The 14,370-nt window shown below is 37.0% G+C and overlaps 1 pseudogene; it reads right to left on the bottom strand.

Moving 5' to 3' along the window:
- Positions 1-10,986: 10,986 nt before the first annotated feature.
- On the bottom strand, positions 10,987-13,838 carry LOC140862335 (WD repeat-containing protein LWD1-like; annotated as a pseudogene).
- Between the last annotated feature and the right edge of the window lie 532 nt (positions 13,839-14,370).

Genomic DNA, 14,370 nt, shown 5'->3' with positions numbered 1-14,370 from the left:
ATCAAAATCAAGTCGGCTCTTGAACTTTGGAATCTCCGATTATTTCAAATACAGTCAATTAATAAAAAAAAAATGAGGCGTTACAATTCCCCCCCTCTAAGAATAGATTTCATCCTCGAAATCGAATACTGTTCAATCTTGAAAGCTAAGCGATAAACCCAAATCTGCAAGAGAATTCATCTCTCAGACAATAAGTCCAGAAAACGTTGTCTCAAAACGGACTCTGTCTCCCAAATCTCTTCTTCAAGGCCATAACAGCTCCACTGCACTAATAAAAACTAAATCGGTTTGTCTTAGAACTGCTTCTAATTCAGGTCGAAACTCTGAATTAGTCGTCTCAAGCAATTTGTCATCTCGACAAATTCGGTCTCATCGGCTAAAGAGCAAAAGAAATTATGATCTGGTAATCCAACAACAAGGATGTGGTGATAATGCGCATCAAAAGACGAAAAACACTTCATGAAAACCAGAAAGAGACGAAATAAAACAAGTCTGTAGGCAAGATCGCCCATCATATCCGAACTCTAATGATATTCACTCAATCTCAGGGACGATTTCTCTCTCTCTCTTATCATATCTGACTTTCCTCTGAAAGTTGAAATCTTCCGAAACACCGGTCTTACTGATCAAGATACGAAAGTTTGCGTCTAAACGTCCGCATACTTTGACTCTCTAATTCAAGTTGTCTTCTTTCTCGACAGACAATTCTTCATCTGTCCTAATAACATTTAATCAAATCTGGTCTCAAATCAGGTGACTTAGAGAAAACTTCTTCTCAATTCAATGAGATTTTCAATCCTGCTCGAACATCTCATCGAAATATGCCATTAGAGATTCTCATTTCTTTTTATGCAACTTATTGAAAGTAGACCATTGAGATAGTTATCTGACAGCGGTTAAACAAGGTCTTCATAGGAGTTAGCAACAATCGTCGGCTAGTGCAATCATCAATCACCATACTCCCAATCTTCTCTTCCCTGGCTCAGGGAGTTTCATAACTTCCTCTAATTCGAACCATGGACCTTCAGGATCGGTACCATGTTTTACCACATCTGGTAATACTGAGCTTAAGATATGGCATGTACTGCTCATACAAGAACTTTTCTAAATAGTTCGGCAAAGCCTCTAAATCCATATCATCTGTTCTGGTTGTCCGTCGTTCTAAGGATAATCACTGCACTCAGATGTACTCGAATAACAAAAGTCTCTTCGAAGAATATACCACAAGAAGGGTATAACAAAAACCTCTGTCTGAAATGACCAAATTCGACATTCAACAATCTGACAAAAGTTCTGACCGAAAAATCTAACATCTGATCATGTCTGAGAATCATTCTGTAGGGAATAAAATAGTAGATTCATCAATCGGTCAATCAAACTCGGATGGCAATTCAAACTCAAACTGACCATAGTAGTCTCGTGACGAATCCATCAACCATGATCTTGTTGGAACACTGTCGTTCTTCGGATCGAAAAGAAAGTGATATCCGGTGCAGCGGAAGTTTTAAAATTTTTTATATGGAACGATTCCATATCATGAGTATCAAATTCATACGATTAAAATTAAAACATAAAATTTAAATCATATAAATTTTACCTTAAATTCTCGAAGCGAGATTATGGACACCAACATATTAATCTGCTCTTGTTGTATATCCCAGGAACTGATGAACAAACAATTCTTCAATCAGATCCACGAACAAAAGTTTAATCCCTCTGATAGACTGCACTAGAAAGTCTATCAGAAGTTTCTACGATGAGATAGAACAGATATGATCTGTTAAATCAGACTGCAAATTCAGAAATTTGCAGACTGAATTTCGAACACTGTGAGGGAAGGGGCGGCCAAATTCTACAGAGGAGGCTCTCTAGGTTTCGAAATTTTGTGACCTGTTCCGTGTAATTTCTGCACTGCAATAACTTATTTCTAATGTGGGCTGCTAACATCTTAGGGCCCATTAGTCTTAAGTTCAAGCCTGACAAGCAAAGCCCGCATGTTCAGAAATTAACATAAAATTCATCGTGACTCAGATTGATAAACCAATTTCACCAATGTGCACAGAAACCATTTCAACATCTTTTAAAGTCAAGATAAATTTTTTGAATCCAAATTCAGTGATTTCCAAAAATGTCCATCACTATGTCATTTTAGGAAATCTTACTCCCTCTATTCTTAAATAAGAAGTTCAACTTCTTTATTCACTAAATTTAACTTTTTAAATTTAATTATCTCAACGGGGATTAGAAATCCATTACTTGTGTGACCCTCAATGGTTCAGGGATACAGCTAGCCGTGGGCTCACAACTCCTTGTGACTCGGAACAACGATTTCCGACTTACCCAACGAATCATGGTAAGAGCGCCTAGCAACATCGCCCCATGATTCCCTAGATATCACTTATAATGCCTGCAAGAACCAATAGATTTTGGTTAGCGTACAGTACGGTCCCTTCATCCATATATCCCGATCGAATCAACAACCATTGGTAAATCGAGAGTCGTTCGAGATTCGATAACTATGCAATTCATCTTGAAGATCAAATAGTGACATCGCATGTGCTACTAAGAAACCATTTCTTAAAGCACATCATGTACTCTGGCCAGAGATTTGTCACACTAATATCTCCTCAGATCGCATAGGATATCCACGCTTGCAAGCATGTGGTGAATCCTTGACAACAAAGCATCGACTCCTATATGTGTCGTAACTGTACCCAATCCCGACACCTGATGACCCTAATAGAGTCGGTAAATGAGTCAAAGCACAATACTAGCATATAGAGTCTCAATGATGTTTCAAGTAATAAGGACTAATGGTGTACAACTAAAACCGCGGACTATATCCACTCGATAAATGATAACCACTTGGAAAGTCCGAATAGGGTAGTTCGATCATTCATCATATGAATATCCATTTGCATGCTTCGAACATCTCTATGTTCCATACCAATGAAACATGGTACTCGGCATCGCAAATGCTAGTCTCAATCTCAAGCGATCCTTATCCTTATTTGTGGATGACTCAATTGACTAGAAACTGTTTAGAATATACAATGAACATAAGATGTGTTTCATGATAGTGATCTCTCTATATTCAATATCTCATCTTACTTTAGTATATTCAAGGTCTTTATCAAAATAGCAATAGTATATCATTATATAATAATAAGATAAAGTGAACGCCATTTAAAGAACGTATATTATATTAAACAAAGATTGTTTACAAAAAGAGACTCTCAAAGCCCTTAGCCACAAGTTGGCTAACGGGGCATCAACTCTTTCAATCTTCCACTTGCCCTAAAGCCAACTAGTCATACTACGTAGTCCCATTGCTTCGCGATGTTTGTCAAATAATGGTCCTGGCAAGGGCTTAGTAAGTTGATCAACGATATTGTCTGCAGAGGCCACTCTCTCGATAGTGATGTCTCCTCTTTCCACGATCTCCCGGATGATGTGGTATTTCCTCAGTACATGTTTGGATCTTTGATGAGACCTTGGTTCCTTTGCCTGAGCAACGGCACCCGTGTTGTCACAGTACACCGGGACTGGACCAATAACTTCAGGAATAACGCCTAACTTTTGGACGAAATTCCTTATCCAAACGGCCTCTTTAGCAGCAGCTGATGCCGCAATGTATTCTGCCTCAGAGGTGGAATCCGCTGTGGTGTCCTGCATGGAATTCTTCCAAGAGACAGCACCGCCATTGAGCATGAACACAAATCCAGAGGTTGACTTCGAGTCATCCACGTCACTTTGGAAGCTAGAGTCGGTATAGCCTTCCAATTTCCGATCTCTTCCTCCATAAACCATGAATACATTCTTAGTTCTTCTCAAGTACTTAAGAATATCCTTCACGGGTTTCTAATGCATTTGACCGGGATTGGCTTGATATCAGCTCGTGACACTCAGAGCAAATGCCACATCCGGTCTGGTAGATATCATCCCATACATGATACTCCCTATGGCTGACGCATATGGTATGTATGTCATTTTCTCTATCTCTTCGTCAGTCTTGGGACACATAGACTTGGATAGAGAGACTCCATGACACACAGGTAGATGTTCTCTCTTGGACTCATCCATTGAAAACCTTTTCAATATAGTGTCGATGTAGGTAGCTTGAGTAAGTCCTATCATTCTCTTAGATCTATCTCTATAGATCTGTATCCCTAGAATATAGGATGCCTCACCCAAATCCTTCATCGAGAAACTACCTGAAAACCATATCTTTGTTGACTGCAACATCCCTACATCATTCCCAATGAGTAAGATGTCATCAACATAAAGTACTAAGACTGTCACAGCATCCTTAACTACTTTCTTGTACACGCACGGTTCCTCCGGGTTCTTGATGAAACCAAAGTCCTTTATTGTTTCATCAAATTTCTGGTTCTAACTTCTTGATGCCTGTTTGAAACCATAGATCGATCTCTGAAGCTTACATACCTTATGCCCACTTCCCATGGATGTGAATCCCTCGGGCTGCATCATATAGATTTCTTCCTTAATGTTTCCATTAAGAAATGCAGTCTTCACATCCATTTGCCATATCTCGTAGTCATACCAAGCTGCTATGGCAATAAGGATTCTTATGGACTTGAACATTGCGACTGGTGAAAAAGTTTCATCATAGTCAACTTCTTTTCTTTGAGTATAACCTTTTGCAACCAATCGTGCCTTGTAGGTCAGTACCTTACCATCAGGCCCAAGCTTTCTCTTGTAGATCCATTTACACCCTATTGGAACTATTCCATCGGGAGGATCTACTAAAGACCAAACTTGGTTTGCATGCATCGAGTCTATTTCCGACTGCATAGCTTCAAGCCATAAGTTCGAATCAGCATCAAAAATTGCTTCCTTGAAGTTTCTCGGATCATATCCAATGTCGGGTTCACTTTGATCCCCTTCAAGAAGAAGACCATATCTAATAGGAGGCCTAGAAGTCCTCTCGGATCTTCTAGTAATAGGTGTGTCTTGTGATGATTCTTGAGGTATAGGATTGTTATTTTGTATCTCGGGTTCTTCTCGAATTTCTTCGAGTTCCATCATCTTGCCTTTCTTATCCAATAAGAACTCCTTCTCCAAGAAGGTGGCATTCCTTGAAACAAACACTTTTGTTTCAGTAGGATGATAGAAATAATATACGATTGAATTCTTCGGATACCCTACAAAATAACATAAGGTGGATCGACTATCCAGCTTATCTTCCACTGTCTGCTTCACGTAAGCAGGACATCCCCAAATCCTCAATTACGAATACTTAGGAGCTTTGCCATTCCATAACTCGTATGGTGTTTTGTCCACTTCTTTAGTGTGGACGTTGTTCAACAACAATACCGCCGTTTCAAGAGCATAGCCCCAAAACGAAGGTGGGAGCTCAGTGAAACTCATCATAGATCGAACCATGTCCAACAAGGTTCGATTGCGACGCTCCGAAACACCATTCAGCTGAGGTGTCATAGGAGGAGTCCACAGAGAGAGAATCCCATTCTCTTTTAGATAATCCAAGAACTCGGTACTTAAGTATTCTCCACCTCGATCTGATCGAAGTGCTTTAATACTCTTACCTAGTTTGTTTTCTACTTCAGCCTTGAATTCTTTGAACTTTTCAAATGATTCAGACTTATATTTCATCAAATATAAGTACCCATACCTAGAATAATCATCAGTAAAGGTAATGAAGTAGGTGTGACCAAATTTTGTACCAATACTAAATGGTCCGCAAACATCCGTATGGATCAAATCCAATAGATTTTGACTACGCTCAGGTTTTCCTTTGAAAGGAGATTTAGTCATTTTTCCTTTCAGGCAGGACTCACAAGTAGGTAGAGATTTAATATCAGACATATCAAACATGCCCTCTCCCACTAGCTTGTTCATCCTCCTTGAGGAAACATGACCTAGCCTAGCATGCCAAAGGTTTGCCGGGTTTTGATTATCAATTTTCCTTTTATTTGTTGTTACCAGTTTATCAACATAATTAATTGGAACGTCTTTTAATTTTAAGTTATATAGATCGTTTTCAAGTTGTCCACATCCAATTAAACATTTATTTTTGTAAATATTGCAAATCCCATGCACAAAATTGCAAGAAAAACCATATTTATCAAGTATAGAAATAGAAATAATATTTTTAACCAAATCTGGAACATATAAAACATCTCTAAAAAATAACTTAAAATCATTCTGCAAAATTAAACAAATGTCTCCCACAGCTTTGGCTTCAACTCAAGAACCATTTCCGAGCCTCAGCTGGGTCTCACCCATCCTAAGCTTGCGACTTCTTGTCATCACCTGCAAATCATTGCAAATGTGAGATCCACATCCGGTATCCAATACCCAAGAAGTAGTATTAAGTGAAACATTTATTTTAATATAAAACATACCCTTCGCAGTTCGCAACTGCTCGAGATATTCCTTGCAGTTACGTTTCCAATGACCGGGTTTCTTGCAGTGATGGCAAACATCCTTGGATTTTTCCACGTTTGAAGCCTTTGTCTTGTTTTTCTTCTCGGGTCCGGTTTTCTTGGATGGGGCAGAACGTTTCTTACCCTTTGTACTTGGCCCCTTCTTAGCAGAAGAAGAGGAGCCCACCAAGAGAACCGCTTTATCCTTCTTTAAAGTGGCTTCATAAGTTACAAGCATATTGACCATCTCTTCAAGGGAGGCCTCTATCTTGTTCATATTGAAATTCACCACAAAATCGTCAAACGATGAAGGAAGAGAGAGCAGTAATAAGTCCACATTGAGTTCATGCTCCAATACCAATTCAAGCGTTACCAACTTCTGAATGAGCCAAATCACGCGTACCCCATGATCACGGACCGAAGTCCCTTCATGCATGCGACACGTCATTAACTCTTTTACAGTAGCGAACCTTTCAGCTCTCGATTGAGCCCCAAAAAGTTCCAGCTTGAGTTGTACGTGAATGTCAGCAGCATTCACGGTATCCTCAAATCGCCTCTGGAGTTCATCAGACATCGAAGCTTGCATATAGCATTTGGCCTTGATATCATGGTCCCACCATTTATCAAGTTTGGCCAACTCTTTCGGACTTATATTAGCTGGTGCTTCCTTCGGAGGAGATTTTTCTAACACGTAGAACATCTTCTCCGAGGTCAAGACAATCTTCAACTTACGGAACCATTCCGTATAGTTTGCGCCAGTCAGTTTGTTTTGTTCGAGAATAGAGAATAGTGAATTGCGCGAATTCATCTTAATGAAATACTGAAAAGAAACAGACAATAATCAGTGATTGTTTAATTAATTTACTAAGACATAAAATAAGACGAGTTTAATTTTATGAATTACACTCCCACTATTTTAACGATTCCACCACCCTCTAGTGAAAACGAGAGAATTATTTTTTTTAGTGGGAACATGGAGCCCAATTGACAAAACATGGTCCCGAATAATATTAGCCAACCATGCTCTTCAAAAGGTAGAGCCCAATTGTTTCCAAAACAATCCCCATGTTATTTACCTCATGTCCAATAAGGGCCCAATAATATGACGCCGTTTATTGTGACATGTCAAGATGACCCATCAATATTAAGTTGTGATGGACGGTCGCCATGTGGATCCCCAATAATATGAGCCAATCCCATGGGAGTTCCACCCAACTTACAACATATGTCGATCCAATGTACAGCTTTTCGACGAACGAGCCCCCCAATAATATGAGCCGGACCATGCCCGCGGGTAGCATCTCATACATTAATCGTTGATGGAAGGAAGGAACATTTAAACAATATTTAAATTCCCTTTTGTTAATCTTGATATCAATTTTAAATAAAATTAAAATGAGGGATTTTAATTTCGAAAAATTTGTCTCATCATTCAAAATTTCTATGCTTGCGGGATTCATACAATTTAGTCTAAACATGCATACAACAATAATATCATATATTATTTTAGGATGATCGATTCCATTACTAATCGACCCGTGGTTGCCAATCACGAGTTTAAGTCCAATCCTAGGTAATATGCAAGTATGCAATGCAATCCTATTACATTGAGCTTCCAATTTACATTTTTTTGGTCTTTATTGTCTGCTGGGCCCACCTTTGTTTTCAAATCTTTATCTCCCACTGAGTCTTATAAATTTACAATAAATTTCGATGACAAGTAGGGGATACATATTTTAAGGGTGGGAATGGGCCATAAACCAAGCCCACTTATATTACATATGACAATTCATATTGGGCCATAAACCAGGCCCATTAATAAAACACAACAACAATAATAAAACCAAATGTAATCAACCTAACATACACCTATAATATTGGACATGGCAATCGATCATCCTTATCCAATAATTTTAATTCCAAATTAATTCATTGGATAACATGCAATGGAAATAAAATTTAAATAGATAAAATCATATTTCATACATAAAATCTTATTTTATATATAAAATCATATTTTATCTAGTTTATCCATAAAATCATATTTTACATATAAAATCCAATTTTATACATAAAATCATATTTTATTATCAATTGTACCAAAATTAACCCGAAGCCTTCCTCGTCGGAGTACGTATTTTAATTTCTAAGGAAGAAATATTCATGATATGTCGTAGAATGAAAAAGACAAGTTTTAGAGAAGCTTCCCTGTATTTGAGTCTCATTAAAAAAAAATAACATTCAACAAAGAAAATAAGCAAACAAGACAAGTTTTAGAGAAGACACCTCTGCACTAAACAAACTTGAAATCTAAGTCAAAGAATGTTACCAATTTATTTATATTTACGTTATCTTCTATGTTATTTGCGGCCATAAAATTAATATAAAAATTTATTTTCCGGTAAAACTTAAAATAATAATGTTTCTCTTTCCAAAACAGATCACTGGAGATCTCGATCACCTGGCTCTCAAAAAATATCGTGTCAGCAAATATCAGGAAATGAATTAATTAAAACATATACACTAATATGAGCATCTTAAATATAAAAATTGAACATAGCTTGCCTCAGGACAGAGTCCATTAATACGGATTCCTTGTCGCTTGTAAAAAGCAAGTGATATCGTGAATAACACAACTCCTCCTGAGAGGGGAATTTTCTCTTAACAGATAAATATATAGTGGTGAAGAAATACAAGGAAAGCCACCATGTACCTGATCCAAACTCGATTATATGCATTAGTTCAGATGCAAAATCGACAAAACATGAGAGAGGTGGCAGGAAAGAAGCAAACAAAAATAATAATGCCCAGATACCATGGAAAATTAATTATTAATCATAACATTTATATTTAGCTTGCTTGATCCAGTCCTGTTGTCCATCAAGAGTAACTTAAAGAAAGGAAGCTGGAGAACGTACGGATTAGTCCAGTTAAAACATAAAAAATAATAATAAAAAAATAAGCTGAGGATTATAGATGCATTATTATCCAGGTAATATTATACCTTCCGAGCTTGCTTCTCCGATTTCTCTTGCTCCTTTTTCTGTTATTTGCAAAAAGTCATGAGAAAAGTAGATTCATAATCTTGAAATTCAGTAAACCAACATGCATTCTTTCCAATAACCAAGTAGCAGTAATATGCATCTATATATCACAAGAGAGAGAAAGGAGGTCAACATTTGATAAAACATTTAGCATTAATAATTGACTCGAGTTTTAGTTATACATCATCAGCTGTCCATATCTTTTAACTAATTAACCCAACATTAATATACATACTTTCCCACCAACCAAACGGTATATATCTCGGCCCAGTACATGTTTCCAAGTATCTCAAGTTTCTTGTAAATGCTAAAAGATGTGTAGGCATAAATAAAAACTCCTACTGTGTCGATAAATATCAATGTTCACAGGCAATTCAATATCCTTGTGAATTCCCTTCAAGGAAGAGAAAAATAAGTTGCAGTGATTGCCAAGATACCAAAACCAGGCTAATATATGTATACAATTTGAGAAAATTACCTTGATATAGATGCTTTCAACAGCCCTGGCCTCCTCACTCAGGATTTTGCCACTACTACACATCCTACGAGATACGACATATATAAGAGAAATTTGAGCAGCCATATCACAACAGATTTCCTGCTAACAATAAATCCGTGAGTCAAAACAAAATATGCTTGTTTGTAAATTCATAATTTACTTTGGTTGTCAGAAGGTCAAAACAGAATACGAAAATACATTGGTAATTGATCATAATTACTTTGACTATATATTAAACTAGGATAGATTTCTAACACAGGTTCATCATACATTTGGTTAATTCATTTATTGTTCTATTTTACGTCTTATCCTATGAAATCAATAGCCCCACAGACTGAGACAAAAAAATTGAAAAGTTATTCAATAAGAAACAAAAACGAAGAAAAATAAGGTTGAGTTGAACACAAAAACACTGCTGTAATATGACGTACACGAGAGAAAAATAAATAAATAACTTGAGATTAATCAAATCCCTTGCCAGAAGAACAAACAACAAAGGTATGTACGTATGTATATATTGGAACAGACTAAAGCGTGTACCTGGACATTGTATTTTCATTACTTTGTTTTTAGATATTACAGTCACTTCCTAACTATTAAATAACGTGTAAGTGTGATCGAGACTCACCAAGATAGACTGCAGTTCCAATCAAATTGCCACCAAATTAGTATCACACCATGCATAGAGAACAAGAAACATTATCAACACTAAGAAACTGAACCAAAATTGTTAACATAGAATCCATAAATTTGCATTTAATTCAATTTATATTTATATGTCAAGAAACATTTAAAATACTAACCTTGTCTGCCTTTCTTGTTTTGTGACTCATGGATAATATTACATGATTCACTGCTCTGTACTGGTAAGAAAGTCCTAAGCACCCAAAAGGCAAAATGAATCCAATGGTCCCAGTAAAAAAAAATAAAGAAAAAAACGGATACATACAAACAAATAAAATGAATCCAATGCTCTCGGCATCCTCAGCATCGATGGCTCTATCAAGAACTCCCCCAGGCATGGCGCTGTGACCTATCATCGGATGTCCAACACTACCACCTTACTGCTGTCCATGATGATTGTAGCCATGTACCTCGGATCCTGCTTGTTCCACCCAAGCCTTACTAATGGAGTGTCGGGCTCTGAACTTTCGTATATAATCGTAGAATGCTCCTTATCACAAAGGTCAAACACCCTAACCGATCCATCGGTGGAAACGGAGGCAAAAACCCCAACTCCGCCCCACGAGATATCATAAACCTCCTTATCGTGCGCAATCAACTACGTATCGACGACTTCCTTCTCGATGTACCAGATGGTGAAAGTCATATCAATACTGGAAGTCCCGATTCTCCTGGGTTCGGCTTCGTTCCAGTCAAACGAGGTCAAAGGGCTGGAGTATTCGCTGTTGCGGTTGTTGTTCAACAAGCTCTTGAGCTCGACGCTGCGGCCATTGTCGAAATCGGAGATTTGCCATATGCGGAGGAAATCGGAGGACGAGGCAAGCAAATCGGGGCAGTGGCAGTCTTTGTCGGGTATGAAAATGATTTTGGTGGGAGGATAGGGTTGGTCTAAGGAGAGGGCAGGGTCGGGTCGGATCTCACCGGTGGAGTCGTCGAGCTGAACGATTTCGACACGGTTGGGATAGTGCTCGAGGAGGCTTGGTCGTGCAAGTACCGAGCTGAAGCCTTGCGATTCCAACCATAATCGAGATCTCCAAGCACTAAGCAACCTACTCCGGTGGACGTCGAACCTTCTCCGATGACGTACAGCAGTGGCGAAGAAAAATCGAAGGGAGAAGAGGCGATTTTGGGGATAGGTTTTCTTTTTTTACGGTAGGTTTTGTTTTTTTTTATAATAATAATTATTATTATATCAATAAAATAATAAAATAATTTAAAAAGTGTTATAAAAGACAACGGTTTTACGAAACTGTTGTCTTTTAACCTAAAAAAAACGCTCATAGACAACAGTTGATAAAAACCGTTGTCTTATGTCCAAAATAAATGCTTATAGACAACAGTTTTAAAGAACTGTTGTCTTTTACCCCCAAAAGACAACGGTTTTAAAAAAACTGTTGTCTTTTTTATTGAGAAAACTCCCAAAGACAACAGTTTTAATTAAAACCGTTGTTATATAGTAAAAAACAACGGTTTTTAAATAAAACCGTTGTCGTTTAAGTGTTGTTAATTAACATTTTTCTTGTAGTGACCCCCAAATACTTCAACATTAATATGAAAATCATATTTCAACAGAAGCCACTTATTATAAGGGACAACCAAACCGTTGTCAATGATGACTTGATCATTGTTGTTAGATACTATTCGTGTACCTTTACGTCTATGATACAAAGGATATGAGTCATTATCTCGTGAACTATATGTGACAAATGGCATTGGAAAGTTCTTTTTGCACTTACCATCTTTCATACATGGACTATGACGATTGATTAAACCACACGGTCCATGTATCATATGGTGTATAACCGCTTCATATAGACTGGGTTCATCTCTTTGTGAAGGTATTTCAACACGCACAATTGAGTTAAAATCAGTTGGAGTATGTAGCTTATCACTGTTGTCAAATATAACCAATATATGAGCACGAGGCAGTTCCTTTTTTTGATATTCGATGACATATGAGTTAGAGTGAACTCTTCCTAGAACTCCTCTATCCACCATGTCTTTCTTAAATTCATCGAATTTTAATTTGAATATCCTTGTAAACAAATCTGGGCAATCCTGGGGAGATTATCCAGGAAGTATTTGCTCTTTTATTTCATGCCAATTAAGATTGCATGTCATTATAAGCATTAAATCTGGCTTCCCATATGTTTGTACCAAAGTCATAGCATATTGGTATCGTTGATACATATCGCGTGGGATTCCAACGAATGTTGATGGGAGTACTATTCTGTGACCAACATTTTCTGTATAATATATTTGTTAGAACATAGGAAATAAATAAATCTTAAAAATATGTTAGGTTAAAATTAGCATATTATACCTGTGTTGTTCTTGCCCCCATCTAAACAATCTTGTAGCCCTTGATAAAGGTCAGAACGAATGTTGTGTTGATTTGTACGGATCCACCTTAGTCTATGTGTTTCAATCTTTACATAGTTGTCAACTACGTATTGTTGAAAGATCCGACCTCCGCGAAGTAGTAATGATGAAGAATCTTTTCGTATCTAGTACAAAATCAGAGTTTTCATGATTTTATTGATATAAAAAAATTTTAAGTTGCTGAGAAAATAATTTTTTGAGTAAGTATAAGATGTAATCTTATTCTAGTAACTTGTAGCATGTATGCGTAGTAGTTTAAGCATGTAACCCGGGTGCCATCGTTGTTTCTGCTGTTTGTGTCCCAACCACATACGTACCATATGGCAGTAGGAGAGGATATTATAGGGGATCATAATAACCAACGATATCTTGGATATTCATAAGATGGCCACCAATTCCTTGTGTAATAATGTCACGACTACTCAAGTTGTACGAACATTCATTGTCAACGATAACAGCCGAAACCTGAGATGTTGTTGGTAAATTGTATTGACGTTGATTAAGTTGATGTTCCTTTATGATAAGCTTGCAGCTAGGTATGTCTTCACGTCTGCCAATTGGCCGAAATACATGCACGAATGGATTATATAGATCTAGGATGTTTTGTGTTTTTATGAGCAGCTCTCGTCTCTGTCCTTGGTTTTCTTCAAGTCTATTATCTATTTCATAATATGTGCCTGCAATCCACATCTGCATGTAACTCGGCCTAGAATTTTTTGTTGGTAGAAGACTTCCAATAGAGTGATATATTGACTCATGAGCACAAAATGTATAAATTCCATTAGCCCTAGTTGCCAAAGTTTCATCTATACTTACTCTCATCGACGTAAAAGAGAAAACATGATTATAAGCTTTGATATGCTGCAAGAAATGCCTACTCTGTTCATTGTTTTCAGCATATAACTCTTGAAATTCAATTGAAGATTATATAAGATCTAATTTTGTACACACATTTTTACAGCATAGTTGAGAATTTTCACCATGGAACTACAAAGTTTGAAAATATGGACAATGTGTTGGAGTGGACAAATGTCATTGACCATTATGTTGACTCTCATGGACATTTCCTTGCCAAATTATGATATCGACGTGGGTGTGAACCTCATCGGTCATTAGCAATTATGTTTTTTTCACTATTTCTTGTTCCTGTAGTTATATATAGTTGAATCAACTAAAATATACATACATGGTATGATGCAAATTAATTTCTAATATAAATATATGTACATCCAAGTATTTGACTTGATTTTACATATATATATTTTTAATTTTGTATATATATATATATATATATATATTGACTAGTAAAATGATTAAACTGTATGTAGAGTGATGATAAATAATTGATAATTAG

Source organism: Henckelia pumila, chromosome 4, assembly GCF_033568475.1.
Source record: "Henckelia pumila isolate YLH828 chromosome 4, ASM3356847v2, whole genome shotgun sequence".
NCBI lineage: Eukaryota > Viridiplantae > Streptophyta > Magnoliopsida > Lamiales > Gesneriaceae > Henckelia > Henckelia pumila.
The sequence above is the reverse complement of the archived record's forward strand: the minus strand, read 5'-3'. Positions and strand labels throughout refer to the sequence as shown.